At 48.8% G+C, this 13745-nt stretch overlaps 1 protein-coding gene across 1 annotated transcript in view; it reads right to left on the reverse strand.

The window, feature by feature from the left end:
- ZBTB7C (zinc finger and BTB domain containing 7C) overlaps window positions 1-12541 on the reverse strand; it is a gene marked incomplete at its 3' end in the record, with an annotated part of 92429 nt that extends 79888 nt beyond the window's left edge. Inside the window, exon 1 of the mRNA XM_080362269.1 lies at window positions 12505-12541. The remainder of the gene's footprint in view (window positions 1-12504) is intronic.
- Window positions 12542-13745: the final 1204 nt, after the last annotated feature.

The following is a 13745-nucleotide window of genomic DNA, read 5'->3' on the forward strand; positions in this document are numbered from 1 at the left end:
AGCATCAATCTAAGAGGGGAAATTACCACCTTGTGTTCTGCAACACATCACACCGACTTTCCTTTACAAACTTTAATGTCTCCTGATTGCAAACTCAATTTAAAATTTACCATGAAACACAAAATCTCATAAACTTTACGACCCAAATCACACTCGCTCAGCGCTTTCGCCCAGATGAAACACATAGGAACTGCTTCACTTTCCAACATGGATATCCAGTGACGCACTGCAGACAGCAGATGAGAGAGCAGATAGAGTGAAGAGTAGCAGGATGAAGAGCAGCCAGAACCATGATTTATGATGAGAGTGGTGAGAGCCTGTCCCAGGTTGGGCAGAGAGGTGGTGGATGAACCATCCCTGGAGACATCCCAGGCCAGGCTGGACGGGGCTCTGAGCAACCTGAGCTGGTGAAGATGTCCCTGCTCATGGCAGGGGGGGCACTGGGGGAGCTGGGAACATCCCCTCAACCCAAATTATTCTCTGATTCAACAAATACAATGTGACCTTGAGCACAGTTGGGGATCTGTAGTTCTGGTGCCGTAAACACATTGTCCTCAAGGTGCGACCAGCATCCTCAAGATGCGACCAGCATCCCGCGATGCTGAGCCAACCTCCTTCCTCGCACTGCACCATGCTTAAAATTCAGCTGGTTTTTGAGCCCTTTTGCAGGTTCTGATGCAAAACCCTGAGTCACATCCCTGAGTCCCGGTTTCCTCCAAAAATTTAAGGCCATGCAGATCCCACAGGGAAGATGCTTTGAGTTTCTAATGAAGGGAAGGAGCAGGCAGCTACGCCCATGCTTGGAGCTGATCGTTTGCTCGTGTTCAACTCACGGGTTGATGAGGGAGAATTAATTAGGCTCCTAGTTTTGCTTCCTACATAAAACTAACTCCTTTTGCTTCTGATTAAAGTGTTTTCACTGTGACAGAAAGCCCATCTCTCTGAAGGGTACAAAGGCTTTCAGCTGAAGCAACAGAAAAAGCTGCGTATTTCAAGATGAGCTTCCCCAGCATCCATAAAACACTTCGCTCTGCTTGCGTACTTATGTACCCCATAGGCTCTGGCTTAAAATTCTCCCTCAGCTCAAAATTGCAGGATGTGTTAATGGAAAAATACCATTTCTGCAATCAGCTGCTTGCATTTGCAACTGACTTAAAGTTGCAACGAGACGGATACTTGAAGAAGCAGCAATGGTTAAACCCAGGACAGGGAAGGGACAGGCAGGACTTGGGGATGAAGCACTTGATCAAAGGGTAGCTCAGAAGTTATTTAAAAATAAACCAGAAAGTAGAACTTCCAGACAGTTGCCGCTGTAATTACAATGCAGACAACGGAGCCACGGTGCTGTTAAGGTTACTGGATTTTCCTAGCAGCTGTGTTTAATTTACTTAAAACATGCAAAGCCATCAGGTCAGATCCCATTAGCAGAATCATTCCAAGGGCTCGGTCAGCCCAGTGCTGCAGAAACGCTGAGAGAAAAACACAAATGCAAAATTCCCCTGAAGAAGTGAGAGAGATTCATGCGATGGCCAATGTCAACGCACGTTCCCTTCCCCTTCGGCCATGGTAGATGTTGGGTGGTCGGTCATAGAATCATAGAATCATTTTGGTTGGAAAAGACACTCAAGGGCATCATGTCCAACCATTAACTCAACCCTGGCACTAACTCATGTCTCTGAGAACCTCATTTCTGCGTCTGTTGAACCCCTCCAGGGATGGTGACTCCAGCACTGCCCTGGGCAGCCTGTTCCAATGCCCCACAGCCCTTTGGGGAAGAAATTGTTCCCCAGATCCAACCTCAACCTCCCCTGGTGCAACTTGAGGCCGTTGCCTCTCGTCCTGCAGCTTGTTGCTTTTTTTCATTCATATAACATTGGCTCAACACTCTACTCTCTGATCAAGGTTTCACCCATTATTCCTGGCTCCTACCAGCTCAATTCTGTTTCTAAACTTAGCATCCTGAAAAAGTTAATTGCTAGAACAAAAGACATTAGATCACATTCTGGTCCCTGTACAACATGGTACGTTCTTCTGCAGCCACCTACAACCAACTTAGAGTCAAGCACGGACTGAAGCTCAAACATGTTGTGTTCTACTAAGCCGTGCCCAGCAGAAAGATGAAGTTTTAACCCACTTTGATAACAAGAGACAGAGCTGAAGACACAGAGAGAGCAGAGGATGCCATGGGTTACCTTCTGCACATGATCCTGATACAAAGTCATTCCTACAGAAAACAGGAAAGAGAAGAATAGACAGGAGGAGGAGAAGGAGGAGAAGGAGGAGAAGGAGAAGAAAGAAGGAGAAGAAGGAGGAGAAGGAAGGAGGAGAAGGAGGAGAAAGAAGGAGGAGAAGGAGGAGAAGGAAGGAGGAGAAGGAGGAGAAAGAAGGAGGAGAAAGAAGGAGGAGAAGGAGGAGGAAAGGGGAAAAGGGAAAGGGGAAAAGGGAAAGGGGGAAGGGGGAAGGGGGAAGGGGGAAGGGGGAAGGGGGAAGGGGGAAGGGGGAAGGGGGAAGGGAAAGGAAAGGAAAGGAAAGGAAAGGAAAGGAAAGGAAAGGAAAGGAAAGGAAAGGAAAGGAAAGGAAAGGAAAGGAAAGGAAAGGAAAGGAAAGGAAAGGAAAGGAAAGGAAAGGAAAGGAAAGGAAAGGAAAGGAAAGGAAAGGAAAGGAAAGGGATTATAAACTGCTGTGAAGCAATTGGTTTGTTTATGGGAACCCTGAAAACATCCAACCAAATTGCATTCCCCTCGTCGACACAGCCTGGCACTTCTCGCCACCAGAAGCCCTCCTGAAATCAGTACCTGCTGGTACTCTCTTCTGATCGCTCTTCCAACATAAACTCACCTTTCATGGTTTAGAAAGGTGTGCGATTTATTTGCATAATAAATGACAAGGCAGGCATACAGATTTCTGTCAGATCCCCCTCCTCTCTTCCCTTTGAAAAAAATCTATTTATTCTGAGCAAACTGGCTCTTCTCTAGATAAATGGTGTTTATAGTCAGTTTAGCTCAAGATATGCATTCTTTTGCATGCCCGTAATGAATTTTCACAGCCAGAGCCCTAATCCAGTCAAGTCAGGGAGGGTTTATCAGGACCTCTTATTTTATTTCTAATGCTAAATGGGAATTGCTTTTCTTATCGCTATCTAGGAGCACCTGAGTGATTTGTGCTTCACATTTCCTACCTCACTGGAATTCAGGATGTGGTGTTATCTGATACCATACAAGTGTCACTCATGTCAGTTGCCTTTTCATTTTAATTTTTTTGACATATTTTTTTTTTTTTTTTTTAAGAGATTTTACTTTAAGATGTGAGTTTCTCCTTGCTCCCCACCGTCCTCATGCCCACATTTCATTGAGCGATCCTCGGGAAGTCAGGATCAGGGCTTGCCTTGCCTTCATAGAGTCATAGAATCAGACTTTTGAGCAGGGCCTGTTGTGATAGGACAAGGGGTGATGGGTTTAAACTAAAGGAGGGAGATTCAGGCTGGACATGAGGAAGGAATTGTTGTCCCTGAGGGTGGTGAGAGCCTGTCCCAGGTCGGGCAGAGAGGTGGTGGCTGAACCATCCCTGGAGACATCCCAGGCCAGGCTGGACGGGGCTCTGAGCAACCTGAGCTGGTGAAGATGTCCCTGCTCGTGGCAGGGGGGGCACTGGGGGAGCTCAGAAGGTCCCTTCAACACAAACCATTTGATGATTCCATTAAACCTTTTGGTTGGAAAAGACCTTTAAGATCATGGAGTCCAACTGTTCATCTGCCTGATGTCTTCTTCCCTTGGGAGAGGACTCAAACATTGGGCTTTTCCCCACCCAGCCCACCTTCTTCCACTGAAAAAGTACAACACTACACAATAACAAGCAGAGATTATTCTTAACACTGGGTTTAAGAGCAAATGATCCCAGGAGATCTGGTGGTTTTTGATGTGACCGCAACCAGGGAATAGCTCTGAGCTCCAGAAATATGAACCCGTTGTTGCTGGAAAGGCACAAGAAGACCTATAAATCCTGCAGATAACACCGTGATGGATCAGTAGTGGCAAGACATTAACCTTCACTCTTGAGGAGACACCCAAATGATAACACCTGTAGCCACGCCACTCCGCAGCTATCAGTCTTGTCACTCGTGAAGATAAATCTATCTGACCTCAACCATCATCCTACACCCCTCAGGCTTCCTCGCTCCAAATTCTCATAGATACCAGCAGAGATCAGGAAAATCACACCTAATAATCAATGGAGTGTGTGTAACAAGGCTCACATGGAATCCATTTCCTTCCAGTATGTGAAAATGATTCCGCAGAGCAGGGGAAAAAGAGAAATACACATTAGGCTTGAAGGCCAGTCTGCAGGGAAAGCGCTACATGCCAGTGACAACTGTGGACAGACAAAAAACAGCTAGCAAAACCTCAAGGAGCTGTCACGCACAGGAAAATGTAAGTTAATTAAAGCCACTTAAACAAATACATCTGGGACAAGGGCGTGGGATGTCAAGAGGGAGAATGAAGTGATATTAAAAGCTCCAACAGATGGTGAATCCTAGACAGGAGGGGCAAGGAAACTTTGTTCTGCTGAATCCAGATGAGCCACTCACCCCAGATATGTGGCGGGGAGGGCAGAGAGCCCTGGGCTACATGTCACTATCAGGTACCGCGTCTTCTGTGGCGCCCACAGGGACATCCAGGCTCAGCAGGTCTGCCCCTCCACTGGAAAACACCATCAAGGCTCGACTGATGCTCTCCTAGACCAACCGGTGCTGGTTGGGGATTATAAATCCATTTCTTGCCTTCTTAAAACCTTCTCTCCTGTCCCTACTGCACCGTTCAGCTGAAACAAGAGCCATGAGTAAAGCATCCATCTGGCAAGGCGTGCAAGGATGTAAACCCACCTCAAACACACCACCAGGACCAAAATCACCTCCACCTTCAGCCCTGGTCCTCCTCTGAGCACAGTGTCCCCTGAGCCTCCAGGGCTGACTTAGAATAGAATCATAGAATTTTTTCAGTTGGAAAAGACCCTCAGGATCATCGAGTCCAACCCTAACCTAACTCTAGCACTAACCCATGTCCCTGAGAACCTCATCTGTGTGTATTTTCAACGTCCCTCCGGGACGGTGACTCCACCACTGCCCTGGGCAGCCTGTTCCAATGCCCGACAGACCTTTCCAGGAATAATTTTTTCCTAATACCCAATCTAAACCTCCCCAGCACAACCTGAGGACACTTCCTCTTATCCTACCACTTGCTACTTGGAAGAAGAGACCAACACCCGCCATGCTACAACCTCCTTTCAGGAGGAGACTTGCCTCCTACTGTCCTCAAAAGATGGGTACCGGTTACTCACACCAGTCACTACTGATACAAAAGCACAACAAGAAAGATTTGGACAGGCTCTGTGCAAACAGCACACTCTGTGTGATATATGTGAACAACAGCTTTGAATTTGGATGCCTTGAAACTCAAGAAGACAAGAAGCTGGAAAGTTGCTTTGAGTTGTTTCAAGCTGCTTTGTTTTGACCTTATGGCTCCACCACATAAGACTTTATTTTTATTGCCATGAGAACCCAAAAAAAACTTAAAACTTTGGGTCTTTATATATTCCTTAGAGCATTAACTCAGAAGTGGCACCAAAATAACCACACAAGGTTGGGTCATCATGGAGAAGCCACCACTCAACCGGCCCTTTGAGACACCCCTGCTTGGAAAACAGCCCCAACCAGCCTTAGCAAGAGGCAGACAGGAGGGGAAATAGCAAAGCTGTCTCCACACCATCAAATCAGGATGACAGCATGCGAGATCGCTGCTGACAACAGCCCGACCCAGCTGGAGCGCAGGTGGCATCCATCCCCAGCAGGTGGCTGGGATGCGGGAGATGCAACCAACCCAATGCTAGCAAAGTGAGGAGGACATTGGAACCTGGTCATCTTGGTTAGGAGGGATCTGGTGTAGCGAAGGATACAAGTCACTCAGGAAAAGGTCTGATATCTCCTTCCTCATCCCAGAGCTCATTTCCTAATCCCAAAACATTTGCTGCAAGCCTTTTATTCCAACACTGGGTATGATTATCATAGAATCACAGAATAGTTTGGGTTGAAGGGACGTTCCAAGCTCCCCCAGTGCCCCCCCTGCCATGAGCAGGGACATCTGCACCAGCTCAGGTTGCTCAGAGCCCCGTCCAGCCTGGCCTGGGATGTCTCCAGGGACGGTTCAGCCACCACCTCTCTGCCCAACCTGGGACAGGCTCTCACCACCCTCAGGGACAACAATTCCTTCCTCATGTCCAGCTGAATGATGAACTCATGTGAAGTGCCCAGGGCTCTGCAGAGAACGTCACAGCCCAGGCTCTCCAAATATAGCCCGGCACAGCATCCCCCTCCCTGCCCGCGGCTCCGGGCAGGCGGCCAAGCCCCCCACCCATGTCCCCATTCCCGTCCCTCCCAAGGGCTCCTTCTTCAACACAGCCCAGCTGCTGCCCCCACCCGCCCTGGGCTGACAGATTTGTGCAGTGCCCATAGGGTGGGGTAGGTACATTTATTTCCTCTAAAAAAAAAAGAATTAAAAAAGCAATTAACCTTTTCCTCCCGTTACAAGGGGCAAGAAACATCCCTGCCATAGAAATGGTTTCAGGACTATGAGATCTGCTCAGGCAGCTGTGCCAGTGCTATTCTGGTTTAGCTAAAATAAAAGAGTTGGAATTGTACATGGGCCTTCATGAAAACTGTCCCGGAGACCACAAGATTAGAGCACCAGATGGTGACCTGGGAGTCTATTCCCAGCTGTGCCCGGGGATTCTCATGTGAGTCACAACATGTTTCTCCACCTCCGTTTCCACAAAGATAAAAGAAGGGCAGAAAAACTGAGCCTATCAAGAGCACAGACCTACACGTGAAGGACCTGCAGGTCCATGGGACCAGCTAAATTCACAGGATCACACACTGATGTCAGTGCACTCCTGGGAGGATGAAGTAGCTCAGTCACTTGAGTTTTGGAGGATAGAGCATTCAGAGGCTCACCCAGTCCCTCAGGCCAAGCTGCCTGACCTTCTAGGCAATGACAAGATGAGAAGATCGACAGGTATACCTAGGGACTTCTGCAGTTTCAAGAAGGAAACAATAATCCCATTCCCCAGGCAGGAATCACAGCCAGGTCTTCATAGAATCATTGAATGGTTTGGGCTGGAAGGGACCTTCTGAGCTCCCCAGTGCCCCCCCTGCCATGAGCAGGGACATCTTCACCAGCTCAGGTTGCTCAGAGCCCCGTCCAGCCTGGCCTGGGGTGTCTCCAGGGATGGTTCAGCCACCACCTCACTGGCCAACCTGAGCTAGCGTTAAGAAAAAATAATCCCATCTCCCAGTCTGTCCTGGGTCCTTCCAGCTGCTCAGAGATATAACTGCACTAAAAACAACAGGAAAGTGCAGAATAACCCCAGCATCCCAGCCACCATCCCCTCTCCCACCACGAGCAGGTCCTCCTCCACCAAGCAGGTCCTCCTCCACTGGCCCTGCCACCTATTGTTGGGCACAAAACCACCACTCCACCAGCCGTCACCATGCGGCTCATTACTCTGCAAAGGGCTTTGAAATGCTCTTGAATATGAAAGATGCTCCATCAGACCAAATCGAGCTCCGTTTGCTGTTACAATACAAGAACATTTCTTTTGTCTGTGCCTTTTGACTATGCCCAATTGTTCCTCTCAGTCAGGATTTCGGAGCCGTTAGTTGGAATTAGTAAAGTTCCCGCTGCAGGACTTCTCCAAGGCTCTGTTCTCGGGCTACAAAGAGTCGATGAGGAGTTGTTTTGCTCTCTCCGATCTGGCACTATGGCGGGGAGCGTTTGGGGGGAGCAGACTGCTCGACTCCACTCTCCCATTGCAGTCACTGGGAAATGCAGCTGATGACCAGATATCATGTGTGGTCACAGCGAGCTGGTGCTTCCCAGCCAGGAGGGAACCTCTAGACCCTTTTATTTGGTACCTCTGGTGGGACCAGGTGAAGGGCTTTGCTCAGTCCCATCTGTATTTAGGCAGCACATCCCACAAACTTCAGGTTTCTCTCCCAGAAATCCCCCCCTCTGCATTTCAAGGCACCAGCCCTGAAGAATGCACCTTCCTCTGTGTGACAGGGACCTTTGGTTGGCCACCTTCATGGTGAGAATGCCTGGATGTGCCTGACCTTGTCCTCCAACCTTCTCACTTATGTTATGCCACTCCAACTACATTAGACTATATCAAGACACTTTTTCTCTGAAGACATTTATACGTGGAACATGCCAGTTTCTCTCCACCCCGTACACTCCTGGGATGCTCACTTGGACTTAGGAGGAATTCAGTGGCAGGACATTTTCACTGGAAAATATTAACCCATCTGGACCTGGGGTGGTCAATAGGTCCGAGAGGTTCTCCTGCCCCTCTGCTCTGCCCTGGGGAGACCACACCTGGAATCTTGTGTCCAGTTGTGGCCCCTCAGTTCCAGCAGGACAGGGAACTGCTGGAGAGAGTCCAGCGCAGCCACCAAGATGCTGCAGGGAGTGGAGCATCTCCCGTGTGAGGAAAGGCTGAGGGAGCTGGGGCTCTGGAGCTGGACAAGAGGACACTGAGGGGTGACCTCATTAATGTTTACAGATATATAAAGGGTGAGTGTCAGGAGGATGGAGCCAGGCTCTTCTCGGTGACAACCAGTGGTAGGACAAGGGGTAATGGGTTCAAACTGGAACACAGGAGGTTCCACTTAAATATGAGAAGAAACTTGTTGGGGGTGAGGGTGTCAGAGCCTGGCCCAGGCTGCCCAGGGGGCTGTGGAGCCTCCTTCTCTGCAGACATTCCAACCCGCCTGGACACCTTCCTGTGTAACCTCATCTGGGTGTTCCTGCTCCATGGGGGGATTGCACTGGATGGGCTTTCCAGGTCCCTTCCAACCCCTCACATTCTGGGATTCTGTGTGAAAGACCAGATGGAGGAGTTCCTCCTTGGTACTACTGGACTCTTTCACTAGTTCCATGTCAAATATGTCACAGAATCAGAGAATCACAGAATAGTTTGGGTTGGAAGGGACCTTCTGAGCTCCCCCAGTGCCCCCCCTGCCATGAGCAGGGACATCTTCACCAGCTCAGGGTGCTCAGAGCCCCGTCCAGCCTGGCCTGGGATGTCTCCAGGGATGGTTCAGCCACCACCTCTCTGCCCAACCTGGGACAGGCTCTCACCACCCTCAGGGACAACAATTCCTTCCTCATGTCCAGCCTGAATCTCTCTCCTTTAGTTTAAACCATCAGCCCTTGTCCTGTCACAACAGGCCCTGCTCAAAAGTCTGTCCCCATCTTTCTCACATGCCCCTTTTAAGCACTAAAAGGCCACACTAAGGTCTCTCTGGAGCTTCTCTTCTCCAGCTGATCACCCCAACTCTCTCAGCCTGTCCTCTGATCATTTTTTGTGGCCTCCTCTGACAGAGGATTCATTCCTGTTCATGTGTAAGAAGATCCAGCACACACATCAAGTTCCATGGGCTGTGCCCCGTCTAACATTGCTATTTGGTCCCCAAGAGCCACCTTGGGTCCCAGGACCACAGCAGCTCCATCTCGCACCCACCCTAGCCATCCCACCACAGTTTCTGGCTTAAATATGGGCATTTGGCCACCAGAACTCTGAAACAACCAACCTTATGGTTCCCAGGGAGTGGGAAGCAGAGCCCAGCATTGAACCCAGCACCTATGGCAGCTCCTCATCTTCCATGGTGGATTTTACTTCCATTCCCTAAGGACTTCCCCGAAAATTATCTCACAGATCATCCCACCTAACGCCAGCAATAGCATTTCCATTGAAACACACCCAAATCCAGGCAATTCACACCTCTCACCTTGCATTTTCTGAAGTAACACAGTACAATAAAACAGCCTGCTCAGATTCCAACCTAATCTAAAAACAACTTTATGGCTTCTAATTTTAGCCCTAATCTTCCTTTGCTATGGTTGTGTGATTTCTAATTATTTTATCCTCAAGCTTTGCTTTGACGGATAGTTGTACCTTTTCCAATGCCAAGTGACTTGTAAAGTGCCCTTAAAAAAATATGCTGATCGTTTCAGGTTCATTTTCAGTTCCTACGCAAATAATATCCTCATATATGTCTTTTCTGGGGAAATATTATTATTATTAAAATAATAATAATAAAAAGCAATATAATTCTTAAAGGAAGGCTCTATTTCTTAGGATGATCCCAATCTGATCCTGCTAACACCACATTTTCTCTTAAAAGTTGTTAAAGAGCACAAATCCGTTATCCAGATACAGATCTTTTAGTAATTCAGTCCCTTCGGCTTGGCATCGCTCCCGGAACATTTTGCCTTTATCTATCCTTATTTTCAGGTTACGACACATCGAAGAGCAATCGGCCAAGCCGAAAATTGGGGGGGACGTTGCAAGGGACGGCGTGAAGCCGCAGTGGAGATGCACTTGCCTTGATGCTCCCCGAGATCGTCGCCCATCCAAACCTTCCGAATTTATAGCAGTAAAGCTCAACCCTCAGCTGAAGACGCATGGCAGGGTCTTAGGATGGAACCTCCAGCCCAGGTTCCTCAATAGGCAGATGTTTTGTCTCCAACCTGAAGCAACCTATTGATCCTCTCGATCCTCTTGATCGCTGACATAGATCAAATTTGGATCTGATAGTGTTAAATTTGCACAAAAATTGTTGGTGGGGAGAGGATGCTGCTTGCAGAGTTTCCAGCTGTGGAGGCAGCTCTGCCACCGGCTTGGAGGTCCTTGGAGGACCTGCCACCAGCTTGAAGGTCCTTGGAGGACCTGCCACCAGCAGCAGGGTGAAGGACGCAGACCGGGTGGATGTTTGGTGGGTTATTTCCTTCCCCAGGATTTACTTTGCTCGCTGGTCAACTGGAAAACATCCATTTGACCTATGACACTTTTGTTTTAGTTACTCTCCGAGCTTTTGACAACTGCGGTTTAAACACGGAGCACATGAGCTTTGAGAAAGCACTCCATCCCCACAAATTCAGAGTGGACGGGGGAAAATACCACACCACGGCCCTGACGGTGAATGTATTTATTCTTTGTCACTCTTCATTTTTCTCTCTTTCACTTTCTGAGCCTGTTTTCACCACTTGTGTCTTCTCTCTCTCCAATGGAGATGTGAGCTTAGCTCCCCACCGCAATATTCAAGAGAGAAGGATATTAGTTGGCTTTTTTGTAAAATTTCCTGCACAATGCTGTGTATAGAGTATTTGAAATGGAGATTATCAAAATGGGAAACAACCCAGTCAAAGTCCTCAGGCCTGGGTCCCAAAAATGTCACCGTACGGCACTGCAAGGGACAGAGAAGAGCCTCTGTTTTTGCAGGCATGGAGGATGCTCTGGGAGAGCAACCAGGGACACACGATCTCTCCCTCGTAACACCTCAATCTTGGGCTTTAACCTCTGCTGAAAATCAGTGGGAAGCTCGGATTTATTGACTGAATTATCGGAGAAAAAAATCCAACAGACTCAGTTAAGAATTATACTGCTTTGTTGACCGATACTTTTAAAGACATAGAGAATTTTATGAGGAAAAACATCTTGCTCAGGAAGCCAACCCTCCAGAAAATCCCTCATCTTTAGTGTTTCAGAGCAACATCCACAGCATCCTGCTGGCTCCCTTCTTACTCCTCTTCCAAATCCACCCCGAGGTCCTTCTCAAGCTCCCGCTCTGAGTTTGAGCTGGCCTTGCTGGGCTGAAAGAATAACGCTTGGATTAAATCCTGCCCGTGTTCGCCTCAGGTGAGGCATCGGGCTGACACCGCATCTCAACGAGGATGCACTGCTTGGCCCTAGGACCTTTGATTTCCATCTATCCACCTTGGAGCAAAGTTTTAACGTTTCACAAAGGCACAACAATGAGGCCAGGTATGGAGGAGAGAATGCAGCTGCTGTGAACCTGGGTAAATAACATTTTCACAGCTTTTTCTTCTGCAGAAAATAGCTGCCAGACGTATTTTAGAAAGCAGCCTCCTGCGGCTGTAGCTTTTGAGCCCTTCTTAAAAGTCCAACCTGAACACACATCCTTGCCAGCAAATATTGATATTTTAAGCCTTTGATTGCTTCTGATGGGAGTGAAAACTTTTTAATTTGTTTTTATAGCTTTCTAAAACTTCACTTCAGGAGAATTTCCCAAGCAGAAGAGCTGGTGACCATTGCCACAACAGTGACCCAGCAGTTCAGGTGGTGGATGAACCATCCCTGGAGACATCCCAGGCCAGGCTGGACGGGGCTCTGAGCAACCTGAGCTGGTGCAGATGTCCCTGCTCATGGCAGGGGGGGCACTGGGGGAGCTGGGAAGGTCCCTGCAACCCAAACTATTTTATAACTCCCCCTCTGGAAGCAGAGGAGATACATTGCCAGTGTCAGCCCTCAGAGGAAAGAAAAGAAATACATGGATTCATGGGACACACAACTAGGAATGTCATTTCAGATGGTATGCATAGCCCAAAATATCAAATTTCACCCATCATGCAGGCAGAGAATTAGAATAATTACCTAGGGCCTGATCCTGAAAGGTGCTGAGTGCAGTCAAGTGGTCTCTGCTCCCATAGAGTTCAGTGTCTCAGGGGCTCTCAGCAGGGGCAGCCTTGGAGCCTGGGCAAAAGAAGAAGGGTGGACTTAGTCCAATATTTTGTAAAAAAAAACACATACAACTAATAACTAAAAGAAAAACAACATCCCAGCTGCACATGTCAGCCCCGTATGAGGAGCTAATGCAATGATCATGCAGACCAGGCTTGGGGAGATGCTCTCCAACCCACAGGAATTCTCTGTAGACCAGGGATGGAAGGCTGCAGCACACAGGAGAGAAACCACACCAGGACGGATGCGTCCATAGAGCTTTGATCCACATCCAGGAACACCAAAACAACATTCCTCAAGAACACTGCTTTATCCAAGCCACCATATGTGGACACCTACACTGTCAACACCATCCCGGAGCTAACACACCTTCTTGGCAGACCACAAACCCCAAGGTTGCCTTGCCAAGTCTCCGGGAAGAGATAAACCTGGAGATAAGAGAAGTTTGGTGGGTTTCCAGGGAGGAAGGCCCAGGGACATCGCTCCGTGCTCCGTGACGTGTGGCACGCCAGCCCCGGGCGGGCACCGCCGTGCCAAGAGCGGGGTGAAGGGAGGCAAGGGGATGACGGGGACACGATGACGACACTTTTCTCCTTTGTTTTGGGAGGTCCCCTGAGATGCTCGGCTCGGGGTGGCCAAGTCCTCCTTCTTCTTCCCCTATAAGGGGAACAGATGAGGGGAGGAAAACAATGCTCTCTCCTCACTCCCCTAATGGAAGAACAAAAGCCCAGTGATCCCTTCCAAAAATGTCTTTTGAGGAACTGAAGGCCTGAAGGCCCAATAATTCTGGTTTATTTAGTTCTGGACAAACTCCAGCCTGGCAGCGTCTTTCTGTCCTTCTTCCAGACTCTTGCCCAGAGATGCACGGGACACACAGGTTTGCACAGACCCCAGACCCAGGCGGGGATTTAACACCAGCACCTCGCAGAGGTGGTGAAACCAAAGGTGAACCTCCTCCACCAGACCCCACGGCAAACAAGCCTTGGCCGTGGGTCTATCCCAGCCCAATCCCACTGCAAACTGGGACCAAAACCCACTAAAGCCAAAACCGGCATCGGAACTTCCATCGCTCAGCAGCTGCTACAAAGCAGAAAGGGGATTTCTGCCACGCTGATTGCTCATGGAAAGTCCCCGACTGGCCCACAACGGCGGAA

Source organism: Nesoenas mayeri (assembly GCF_963082525.1).
Source record: "Nesoenas mayeri genome assembly, chromosome: Z".
Classification (NCBI taxonomy): Eukaryota; Metazoa; Chordata; class Aves; order Columbiformes; family Columbidae; genus Nesoenas; species Nesoenas mayeri.